A 12308-nucleotide genomic window follows, 5' to 3' on the forward strand; every position below is an offset into this window, starting at 1 on the left:
AATGAGTCTGTAATTTGAAAACCTTTGCATGACTTTCAATTTTAAAGTAAAAGAGAATTCTGGCCTAGATTTTAAAAGGTGACTATGGAAGGGTCCCTCAAACCAGTGGTTAGGTAGTCCATAAACAGTGTCTAGAAAAGCAAGTCCCTTAAGGCTGTCTCCACTTAGATTCCAAATTTAATATGTGATTTATGTGATCTTATGTTGGGAACTCACCATGTGATTTGGGCAACCAAAAATTGGTGAATTATCTCTTAGCTGAAATATATTTGAACTGAGTAATTGAACACAATGAGTAGGGTCATCAAAACTGAAGTGTGCTCATGGCTTATTTGTCAATGGACAAAGAAGCTCAATCATTTGATGAGCATTTGGCTCCAAGTTGTACACCTAGCTCTGGTGTCCAGCTGCAAAGGAGAAAAATGTTCAGTTAAGCTCAGTATTGATGGTTTATGAAGATCAGATCTATTTTTATTGCTTTACTTGGAAAAGACTTGCAAGTCTTTGGAGCGTCTTTTATATATATATTTTTTTAACCCCTTCCAGCGGGATGTCAGCAGGCCAGAGCCAGGCAGTTATCCCCTGCAGCTGGTCAGACAGTCAACAAGGAATTTCTTTGGTCTGGAAGTTCAAAAGGGTCCTTGCCTCTACTGCACTGGGACCTAACCAGGCGGGACAGCACTTTTCCTCTCTGCAACTTGAATTAGGGCAAAGGAAGAACAAACTGTCACTATGAGCTGTTCCAACCAACTCCCTTCTTCTATCAACTGCCAACCATGATTTTATGTTTAATTATTTGCATTACATCATTAGTCCTGTGCTAGGTGTTGTACATGGCTAATGATGCAAAGCCTACCCCAAGTTTGGACACTGTACAGGCTTTCCTGTAGGGCGGATGTGCAAAAGTGTTTGAAGTGCTCAAGGAGGGGAAGCTGGCAAAACCTCCCCTACCTTCTCCCCTTGGAATAGTAAGATATTTAACATGTTAATTTAGCTTACTTATTAAAATGGAATAGTCATCTTCAGAAGTAAAGCCTGCACAGGTTAGAAACTCCTTTATGCTCTCTGTGCTGTGTGTCTGAGGAGGACATTTCTGAGGGAGACCCTGTCAGAGGTCCACTGGACTATTCCCACTGGTGCAAGCCCAGGCTGGGCACCGGGGCAGTTATTCAGAAACCTTGGGCAAAGCAGAACCCATCAGAATCTTGGCTCTGCAGAGCAAAAAAGTCAAAATATCTCTTCTGAAGGTGCCTGGTTAACACACAGCTCTCCCCCCTCCCAGAGCCTGTGGTGAGGGTTGGCTACTTGTTATTTCCCCAGTGTTATTTCCGCATCCTCACAGCCTGTGTGTGCACACGTATTTCCACTTGCTTTTTTATCATGTTCTCCTTCCTGAGCTTCCCTTTAAACTGTTGATAAACTATATTGCTTAATATGGGCGAGGGTGTTGGTTTTGGAGGGTCTGGCAGGGTTCCCTGCAGAGGAGCTATCACAGTGTGGTCTCACGGTCTATCAGCTGGGCAGTGGAACTTGCTGGGTCCCTCCCAGCAGGAGTGTGCCTGCCAGCTGCTCTGGTGGGGGTGAAACTGGGAAAGGATGTTCTGTGTTCTAGTAGTAAACCTCTGAGCATAGTGGGCTAGGAAAGGGGATGGGCAGTGCTGGTGGCAGAGGAGGGTCAGCCTGATGCGCAGAGCCCCTGTGCTACACTCACCAAGTCTGGTCTGAGAGACTGGAGAGGGAAATAATTTCTTGTCTGGCCTGTGTTGGTGCCTCTGCCCTCCTGCTCTCATGCAGGGCTGTGTGTGTAGTGTCTGTGAAGCAGAGCAGGGCAAGGCAGCAGGTGCCCAGATGCTTTATTCTTTCTCAGTCCTGTGGCCAGAGCTGAGCCCAGCTGTCTGTTACCTGAATCAAACCTGCCTTAACCTGGTGGAACTGAGGTCAGGGACTGGAGCTGGAATGTATCCTGGTATTCCATGGCTAGCTCTACACTGGGAAACCCAGTGCTTCACCACTCTGGTAGGAGATGCCCTTCAGCCCTCTCTGGAGTGGTTGAGTCTGTCTGCACTGAAAAATGCTCTGCCTCCGGAAGAGGAAATGCAGGCCCTGCTTCTCTGGGATGCTGCAGGGTGGCCAAACATCCTCAGCAGATAGAGATCATGTAATTCAGGGGGACCACTAAACTTTTAGGCAGCAATTAGGACCTACACAGTAACTCTGAGTCAACTAATACATCTGGGTGTTGCCTTGGCATACTTCCGATGGCAAATCCTTCCTGTGTAGGCTTGATGTTCTTACATTCTCTGATGGCCTCTCAAATGCTCTACTTGGAAACTTGATCAAAAACCCATGGTGATGCCAAAGGGAGATGTCCCATTAAATTCCTCAGTCTTCCTTTGGTCCTCTAAACCTGCAGATGATCCCAGGCAATTTCTTTGATGCCTTCTTCCCCAGTGGATGAAGTAATTATGACTTCTGTGCAACAGGCTAATAGCTCTGAAGGCTTTAGTCAGGCTGATTAACAACCACTGTGTTTTAATAAAAAATGTTCTGGTAAATCTTTCTGAATTGCATCCCTAATTACTCTGCAGCCTGATGTGCAGCAATTGCAAAGCTAATAGGATCACCTGAATCCAGTTAATGAATCCTCTGTTATGGCTTGCTGTGACTCACAAGCTGTGTAGTGTTTCTTCTGGTCTCCCCCGCCCTGTTCCATTCCCTCTGTGAATATTTATGCTCTGTATGGCTGAAGGTAGGGGGGTGTGTACCTAGACTCTGAATGAATTAACTTAAATATATGTGCATCCTTCCTCTCATTATTTCAAGGGACTTGTAAGGATCAAGAGCCTGGGCTTTTTGCTTTGGTTTCAAGGTGAGTTCATTCCAGAAGTCACCAACAGCTGCTGTTGCCTGATAGTTCTTTTCAGGCTTACAGGTTTCGATGAGAAATCTGTTCAACCCAGTTCTCTGCTTCTTCAGCAGTACTCTTCTTCTACGTTAGAGAGCAGAGTTAGAAGAAACACCTTTCCTCCTTGCTGCTAGCATTTAATGGTAGTTTGTACTGAATCATGAAAAAAACAAACAACATTAAACTGAAAGTAATTTGTTTTGTTGGAACATTATCTTTAGGTTTCAACCCTTTGTATATAAACATATTTATGCTCCCTGGCTGCCTCCACTCTCCTTTCAAAAGGAGTAGTACATATTAACCCCAAATCCAAGATTTTTCATCTTTTACAAGGTTGTAAGCTGGTGATTAAGTTTTAGAAAGCTTTGGAGTGGGACTCCGGGCAAGAAACACGGACCTACTGGTGCTTTTAATTTTAAGGTGCCTTTTGCTTTTACAGGTGATTTAGGGCTACAAGTGATTTAGGGCTTGTTGGCAGACTTGTGTTAAAGGTTTGGCCTCAGTCAGGGATAAACAAGGATTGTTTGAAAGTGGCCTTTCAATACTTCCCTCCTTGCTCACTTCTTGTTCTAAATGTAATGTGCTTCTTACACAGATTTATAGGTTTAACTTCTTGTTTAGGCACACTATAAAATGTGCCTCTAACCATGTACCTTGTAACTACCATAATAGCAAGGAAGCTTGTCTGACGAATTTAGTGGCAGGAAGCAAAGTCAACATCTAAAGGATGTAATAAAGAGATTCGGGTGGGTAGGACACAGCAACATACCAGAGGAAAGACTTGACACCAGTTACATTTCTGGTCCCGTAGCTCCAGTGCTGTCCTTTACTGGACATAATCCAATGAACTATTTGTCTGAACTCTCATGGTGTTGGGGCTTGTGTAAAAGTCCAGGTGTGAGGCCTGGGACTGGCTGTCCCCTAGCTGTGGGGGTATTCCTGTAGAGGGGAGGATGCACGGAGCAAATATTTCTCTTTTCTGCTGCTCTCATCACAGATTATTTCATACATGGGTCAGGCTGAAAAACTCCAGCTCAATACAGGGGTGTTAACAGAGGATATTGGACTGGGGATTTTCAGAGACTTCATTAAATTTCTGTCTAGAAACTTGAAGCCCTTGGGTAAGAGGGGACAAATGCTAAATGATTCAAGTTTTGCAGTAGAGAGAGATGAATGAAGTTACAAAGGAACTGTACAAATATTTATTGCATGCTGGCAACAGATTTCAGGTCAGCCCTTTACAGCTGGGGGCAGAGAATGACAATATTTTTTTCTTTTAAGCAGAGTTTAGAGCAAAGAAAAATAAAAGGCCTGGATGATGTTTAGAAGGAGGAACAAATCCGAGCCTGGCAAATCTGCTTGTACATGATAAGACAAGGAGAGCAAGAGAGCAGAGGTGGTGCTGGAGGGTTTGTGTTGCTTTCCTGAGCATGAGAAGTGCAGTATCAGCCCTGTAGCTGCTCCTGCCTGGCTGGGACATGCAAAAAACCTGTTGTGAATGATGGGCTGAATGTGGGAGGAAAGGAGGGCAGTTTATCTTAGATTTTTAAATTTTATAGTGTCAGACTTCTGCATGTCTGGCTTTCCCCTGAAAGTTCAGAGCCTTTGAAGGCTCCTTTCATTTCTGGTGTTCACAGGCATTTATCCTCTGTGCTCTGTGCTGGGCTTGGTAACTGGGAAGGAATTAAGAATGTAGGAGCTGTAGCATGGTTAGACAGCAATTTTGATTGCCTGTGGTTTTTTTTTGTTTTTTTTTTTTTTTTTTTTTTTTTTTTTTTTTTTTTTTTGTTGCTGTTTTTATTTGGTTTTCCTCTTTATGGAAGAAATGGGTAATGTGTGGTTGAAGTTAGCTTGACTCTGAGCTGCTGGATGCTTTGGCAGTGACATTAGCTTGGTGGCTGAGAGAGGGAATGCTTGCAGTCCTTGCCTCCCAGAGGTCAGAGAGGTTTTCTCATGGTGGGTGGGAGGAAGTCACTTCTCACTTCCTCCTCAGACAGAGCAGAGGTCTTCTGTCTCGCTTATATTTCCCTTAGTCCTGCTGATAAATGTTTTGGAATTGATGTTTTGGAAGCTGAGTGCCGGAAGATCAAAACTCACACTTGCTGGCTTTTGTGGAGAGTGAGAACTGGCTGCTTCCCACATGTCGTCTGTGGGATTGCTTCACATGGCTGCTCTGCGCTTGGACAGTGCCTTGTCCTTCCTTGAGAGCGCTGCAGACAGGAGCTGGGCAGGAAGCATCATGGCTGTGTGCTGGGCAGAAGCAGGACCTGGGGACCAGGAGGGATGAAGTTCGTTCCTGGCTTCAGGGTGATGAGCAGACCATGGAGAGCAGCATGTGCTGGGTGCTGCTGGTCGGCAGCAGACTCTGTTCCCCTGTCACATTCCGATGACTGACCAGATCCCGCCTAACCCACGCTGCCAGAGCTGAGCCTCTCCTACTTGACTCCAGCTCACAGCAAGGCTGGAGAGGGAGCTGTCACAGTGGAGCTCCAAGCTTGCTCTCTCTGAACCGAATGTGGGAGTTTTTGGCATGTCCTTGAGTGGGACAAAGATTTAAAATCCTTACCCTAACCTATGGGGAAAGCATTCAGGAGGCTTTCATCTCTGGAAAATGCACTGGGTTCTCTGGATGAAAGAGCTATTATTTACCTATCAACAACATAATCCCCCTCCCTCCTACAGATTGCAGGCAAGCTCCCGGGGCAAACGGCAGTGTAATTAAGAACAAATATTTACTATGAAGGACTAGCTGAGGCCTGGCTGGGCAAGCAGCCATGAGCCTTGTCTGAACTTGCCTTCTGTTTGTTCCCCTTTGAAAGGAAGGAGTCAAAGTCTTTTGTCGGAGGATTGTTTGTGAGGCACAAGATGGTGGGTTGGGCCTCCGAAGCAGCCAGGAGCTGTCAGGCTGTTTGTTGCAAGGCTAGGAAATCCCCCACAAGAGGAATTCCTTGCATCCAGAGGCACTTCACTTTGCTGTTACGGATGGCTCTTAGGTAGATCTGCAAGTGAGGGTTGGTGTGGGCACTGCACCTGGTGCCATGCTACAAGCAAGTCTGTGGAAATACATGTCTGCACTAAAATCTCAGATTAATTCAGTCTTCATTTGCATCTACTTTCCATTCTGATTTCTGTTGCAATTCGAGGTTTTGCTTCCCAGGACTCAAGCCCTGGTGTGTAGATGCAAGGGAGCTTGGGTGCTGGAGAAAGCATGAACTTGCAAAAATTGCTGGGACTGTTTCACAGCTCAGACTCGCAGCCTACTCACCTGCCTTGTGCCACTCTGATCAACAGCATGGAGGGGTGACAGGGTTCTTGCTCATCTCCTGGCAAGGCTTGGCAAGCTGAAATTTAATAAATAAGTCAATTGTGAGTAATAGAAACAATTGCAAGGATGTGGTGTGTGGTTCAACCAGCTATCACTGCTGTGGTAATGCAACAAGGCATGTGATTAGACTGGGAAATTGCTGTAGCAATACCAAGATTTACAGCATGAGTCCCACAGGAGTAGTCGTGGGAGACACACACATACACTCAGAGCTTGCAAAAGGACTGAGCAAAGTGTCTGAACAAGGCCAGCACCAGCTTTCAGCATGCTAAGGAAGCCATGGAAGTAACTGGAGAGGTGCCCTGCACCATGCTGGTATATGTGTGTGCTTTAAAACAGTTACTACTTGTCAGAGTTTTTGAGGAATATGTCATCAGCTGGGCTGATTTAAAATGTCTTTTTTTGTTTGTTCCTCTTTGTTATAAGGACGGTCATGTATTGTCAGCAGTCTAACAGCTGAAACCAGGGTTCACAGATGCCTGTGCTCCTGGGCTGAGCCTAACATGCCTGGAGCTCTGATCTTTGAGAACTGCTTTATATGTTACATATTTGGTTTGGGTATTTTAAATAAAATCCTTTGCTTCCAGAGAGAAGTTTATTTGAGGCTTTACTCTAAATGACACATCTCCTTTTGTTTGGGAGTTTGGATGCAACACCAGGAAGAAGGCAGAGGTTATCCAGTACGCAGGGTCTGGGAGGCCTGAGGAGAGGAAAGGCTCTCAGCCATGGGCTAGGAAGCCACAGAAGAGCAAAGAAATGAGCTAGAGAAGCTCTTGCCCCTTAAGAGGTCAAGAACAGCTTCAGCAGTGCCATTTGCTGTGGCTTTATCAGTGCCCAGCTCCTGCTTTGGCCCTTGGTGTGTGTGGGGAGGACATGGCTGCGCAGCCACTGCAGTTCAAGTGCAGTGACCAGCGTGTTAATGCTGGCAAGCCCCAATGAACTTGGAGCTTGAGTGGAACAAAACTTGCTCGCTGTTTTTCCCATTAAACCCACGCCATCCTGGCTCCTGAGTGTGTGCGTTTTTTGGCTTCACTGTCCAAAAGAAATGCCAAAAAAGCTGTCGGGTCTCTGGTTTGGCTTCTACAAAGGTGTTGTCCATTCTGGTGTGTCTCGTGCATATGGGCTGTAGGAGGAGAGCCCTGCTTTTGTCATCGTTGCCAGTGAGCCAGACATCTACAGTCCCTCTGCCAAGCTTGTTCTGCTGTTCAAGAGTTCTGCTTGATTTTTAAAGGAAAGTTGATTTTTAAAGCTGCCTGGAGTATGTGCTGTGCTTTCTGAAAGAGAAGAAGGCAAAAAAAATCTGGTCAGAAAAAATATATGCTGGTTCTTTGGGGGAATGATTCCTGCCTTGTTTTGTTGATCCCCCCTGCTGCTGTTCTTTCATGGTTACATTTGCTCATTGGCAGGTTGAGGGATGCATGTCTTTGGAGTACTGTGTCCTGAAAAGGTGAGTGCTTGCAAGAATGCCTTGGATGAGACCTTGTTCACCTTGCCTAGTAGAGGATCCTGAAGCCAGATAGGCTGCTAGACAGAGGTTGTGCAGAGAACTGCATCATCCTAGTGCAGCAAGAAGTAATCAGGACTAGGGAGATTCTCTTTTTAAATTGTCTTTTGTATCAAGGACAAGTCTGTGCCTGGGACTATGCATGCACTGGAGAACATCCTCATTTCCTTAAACTTAGCATGTTAAAGAGGGGGTTGCTGAAATACTTCCTACTTTTGCTCTTCCCCGGTAGTTTAGAATTTAAATAATTATAATTTGAGAAGGACCTAAGGAAGGAACTCAAGATATTCTTTTCTGTCTGACATTACAAAGAGACTTTCACATCTCATCTCCAGGCACTGCCAGCTGTGTTGTGTCTTTTGTGATAGTTATCAAACAAATAGAGTAGGTATTTCCTAGCACTGCAGGTACCCACAGGATGTTGAGGTGAAGCACCTGAAAGGAACCTGAGAAGACTCTGAGGATCCCCAGAGAGGCAAGAGGGAGGAGCAGGTTGCTGTGGCCTGCACGTTCCTACACTGAGCTGGTGAGGAAGAGTTAACTCACTTCTGTCTGAGCTGAGGCTGGAAGCAGAGGTTGATTGACTGAACATTGGAAATCCTCTCTTCATGCCAGGTGTAACAAGGATCATCTGGTAAAAATGTGTGTCTGCCTGAGACAGATCTGCCTTAGACATGCATTAGCACGAATGGAGTTTGCTGTCTGCTGGAGGAGCCAGGTCCCCAGTTGAGCAAAGCCTAACGGAAATTGGATCCAGTCCAGAATGTCTGGATGGCATATGATATTTACTGAAATATGGCATTGCTTGTGTAAGCAGCACACCCTTCTCCCTCACTCTGGAAACCATCTGGGCTTCATGTGTGAGTGGCTGAAAACCGGAGCAGGAGAGCATCTGATGCTGTATGGCTCTTGTGATGTGTCTCCCACTCTGGCCCCCCTGCCTGGGTGTCCCTGCATTTGCAACCGTGGGAGTCTTAGCCATGCCCCAATGTCCTCCTCACCCACTGAGGGTTGTCTTCCCTTGCTCTGCAGTGGCTGTAAATGGAGTAGAGTTCTATGAGGAGTTTGCAAAGGGCTTTACTGACAGGGTAGGAGGCAAACTCTTGCCTAGCCCAGGGTACAATCATTTTGCTGGCCAAACCTTTCATTTATAGCTGGGTCCACAGCCAGTAGCTTTATTGACTCTACTGATTTTTATACAAGCTGGACTCAAAGCTCCTGGGAACAAGAAAGGATTATTTGGCATGTCTGTGCTCTTGCATAGCAAGTGTTTTTTCCAAATGCAGCTGAGCACCCTTAGCAGAGACTTGGGACCGGGCAGAACCCCCTGTCCTTGACATAGCCAGGCTAAGAAATTATTTGTCCAAATGCTGTGTTGAAAGGGCAGGAGGAGACAGGGGAGTACAAAAAATAATGCAAGTTTGGCTGTGTTTTTCTTTAGCTTTTGGGAGGGGGAGTTAGTTAAAGGTAGGACTTCTGGGGTGGGGTTAGTGTTTCCTCTGCTGTTTTTAAGGCTCTCCTTGTAGCTTCCTCTCTGTCTGTGTATGCACACTCTGTGGGTTTTGTTTCTTAGAGGGAGCATCATATGACAGCCCCAGCATCTCTGATCTCTCTGGCAGACTGATCCCTCTTCCTTCCTGAACTTGATAAACAGTCCAAGAAACTGCCTGTGTGTGAGTGCGAGTACGTCTTTCAGAGACCACAGCTTGCTTCTCCATTCTTGGTGTGGTTTTTCTATCCTTCCGTCAGAGTTTCTGGTGCTTCTCTGTTTGCTTTCCCATCTCCCCTCCTGCTGTGGCTTACCTGCTGCTGCCTGACTTGAAGATGTGGGTGATACTGTGAACAATCTGTTTCTGAGAACTCTGTGCCCCCTGGCCTCGCACCCTGATGGCACAGGGTTTCTGAGGTGGTGGTCAGTGTTTCAGGCCCTCTTGACAAGACTTTGCAGTGCTTTCTGAACTGAGCCTGCTCGTGTCGTGCTGGCAGTTTCTTCCTGCCAAGTGGTTGCTGTGGCTTGCAGGTTAGCCAGATGCCCAGAGCAAGCAGATGCTGTTGGAAGAGGAAAGCCTTCTCTGTGTGTCTGTGCAAAGCACTGTGGCGCAGCAGAGCTCTGGTTCAGAGCATGACTCTGACGTGGTAGCACAATGTGAATTGTTCCCAGACTCCAGCTGTCTTTGGCTTAATGTGGCTAAAATACAGAGAGCCACTGATGCAACTTCCCTTGCTTCCAACCCCAGCTTCTGTGGCCAAAGGAGCTGGCTCCAGCTATGTGACTGCTGCTGGAAAGTAGAAATGCCCTGTGTGCAGATACCCATCAAGGCCCAGGAGGGTTTGGAGGCCTGACATTTTACCTCTACTCAGAGAGGGTCTTGTGGGCTGGGACTTACCAGAGCCCGTTAGAGCTGTGTAATCCCTTGGGCTGAGGGGTGCATTTTCTTTAGTTCCTGAAGCAGTGCATGTTTGAGTCTCATTCTCCTCTCTAGGTCATTGCCAGGTTTGAGTTGCCAGATCCAGGCTGGACTAGCCTTGTACTGTGTCTTCAGCTCCTCCAGCTGAGTCTGCCCCTTTCCTCCAGTGTAGCTGATGCTTGAGAAGTGTTGTGCGCTTGTCCCTGTCCTCCAGGTAGGAGAAAGGTTCCCACTTCTGTGTTCTCTTCCTTTCTCTTGGAGCCTTGGAGAGATCCAGCAGCTCAGTGTTCAGCAGCAGCATTTAAACAGGTCACTTCAGTATGGAGGTACCTTCTCTGCTCCCTCCCTTCCTTTTTCCTGCTTTGGCAGATTGCCTGGCCCTGATTGACTGCATTTTGATTCATCTCTGCTATTTAATCTCCTCCCTGGAGAAAGATGGGCAAGAGAGATGCTGTTGCTGCCCTGAGGTAGGAATCAAGAGCTGTGGAGTGTTATTTCATTCAGTCCAAAAAAGCCCTCTAACAGCACAGAGGACATGTTGTGCTGCAGTGAAAGGCGGCTTTGAGGGATCATGTAATCTGCCCTCGCCTGGCCTTGTGCTGTCTCTTGCTGTAGGGCTGGAATCAAAATACCATCTCAGATACTGCAGCCCAATTGATTGGAGCTGTTTCAACCAATTCCATCTCTGTGTTCTGGAGAAAGACCTTTCTTTCCTCCTTGCCCATCCTGGTCAGATAACATCCAGGAAACTCGGTGCCCGGATGAGAGGTTCATTTTTTGCAGGGAGGTGACCCTGTGAAGGAGGCAAACAGCTCTCTAGCAAGTGGGCTAAGGATGGTGGAACAGGAGAGTGATAGGAGGGAGCAGATGAAATGTTGTCCTCCATTTCTTTCAGCCAGAAGGGTTGTTGGGGTCAAAGCGTTGGAATACAGATGAGCAGCTGTGAGGCAGAGGCTGGAAAGAGCTTTTTTTCGTTCGTGCTGAATAATGCTTGGTGCACTGGCTGCCTGGGTCTAGCTGTATGCTGTCTGACAGCTGTATGCTGTGCCCTGTTTTCTCATCCTCTTTTCCTGGAACTTTCTACTGGGATGATGCCTCCTAAGCCTGAGCTGCCTCTGGGGCCCCTCTCGAGGGACGCTGGCTGATGATGTGCACTGAGTTTTAAGGCAGTGGGGTTTGGCCTCTTCTCTCACCTGTAGAGAGGTGGGTTTCTTTCTGGTTTGCCATGGCAAAGAGGGATGAGGGTACCAAGACTTGCTCACGCCAGCCTTGAGTGAAAGAACAGGGATCAGAGCTCTGATCCTGGCTGAGTTCTGCCAAGTGAGACTTTCTGTACTCCTCCATTGCCTATGTCCCTTGGCAGAAAGGGAATGGGATGAGAGCTCCCAGCGAATGCGTTGATTTCTCCTGGGCTGTATCTTTCCAAGGTCACTCTCTTGCAATTGCATCCGTATGGGTGGTCCCTCTGCCTAGCTCAGCTCTTGGAAGCCCACCAGGAGAAAGGCCTCATGAGAGGCTCACAGAGCCTTTACAGAGCCATCTAAAATGCTATTCTTTACCAGGACACAGCCTCCTGGGGCAGGTCTCTGAAGGAGCCAAGTCCTATGTCCAACTTAATTTCTTCTGACCGCTGCTGTCCTAGGCCAGCTCGCATATCAAACGCCTGTTGAGAGCAGGGTCCTGGATTTTTTTTTTTTTTTGCTCTAAGTGCTTTTTTTCTGCTGTTGGGAGTGCCCGGTCTCTTCAGGGAATGGTGGAAGGAGTTAGTGCCCTCCTCCTTGGCTGTGGCTCTGCTCCCTCCCGATGCTCTGTACAATCTTCAGTGCTCCAGTGTTTGGAGGAAGCTGACTGCAGCTTTATTTACTTGCCATGGGTGGGGATATAATAAAAGGAAGTGAAGAAGCCCACACTAACAGCAATGGCTTTTGTTTTTCATCAGCAATACTGTGAGTCTGGCCTCACTAAAAAGCAAATACTGAATGGCCAGCTGCCATCCCATCTTGGGCTCTGGCTGTATGCTCTTGTCTGGAGAGAGGAGCAGAATCAGGCCCATTTGCTCTCTGCAGGTCCTGCTGCACAAGGCGGTGGGAATGATGTGATGCTCTTCCTCAGGAATTAACACTGGATGAGGCACGTATTTAACCGCAGTAGGTCGGGCTCTCCAAG

Source organism: Corvus moneduloides, chromosome 11, assembly GCF_009650955.1.
Source record: "Corvus moneduloides isolate bCorMon1 chromosome 11, bCorMon1.pri, whole genome shotgun sequence".
Lineage (NCBI taxonomy): Eukaryota > Metazoa > Chordata > Aves > Passeriformes > Corvidae > Corvus > Corvus moneduloides.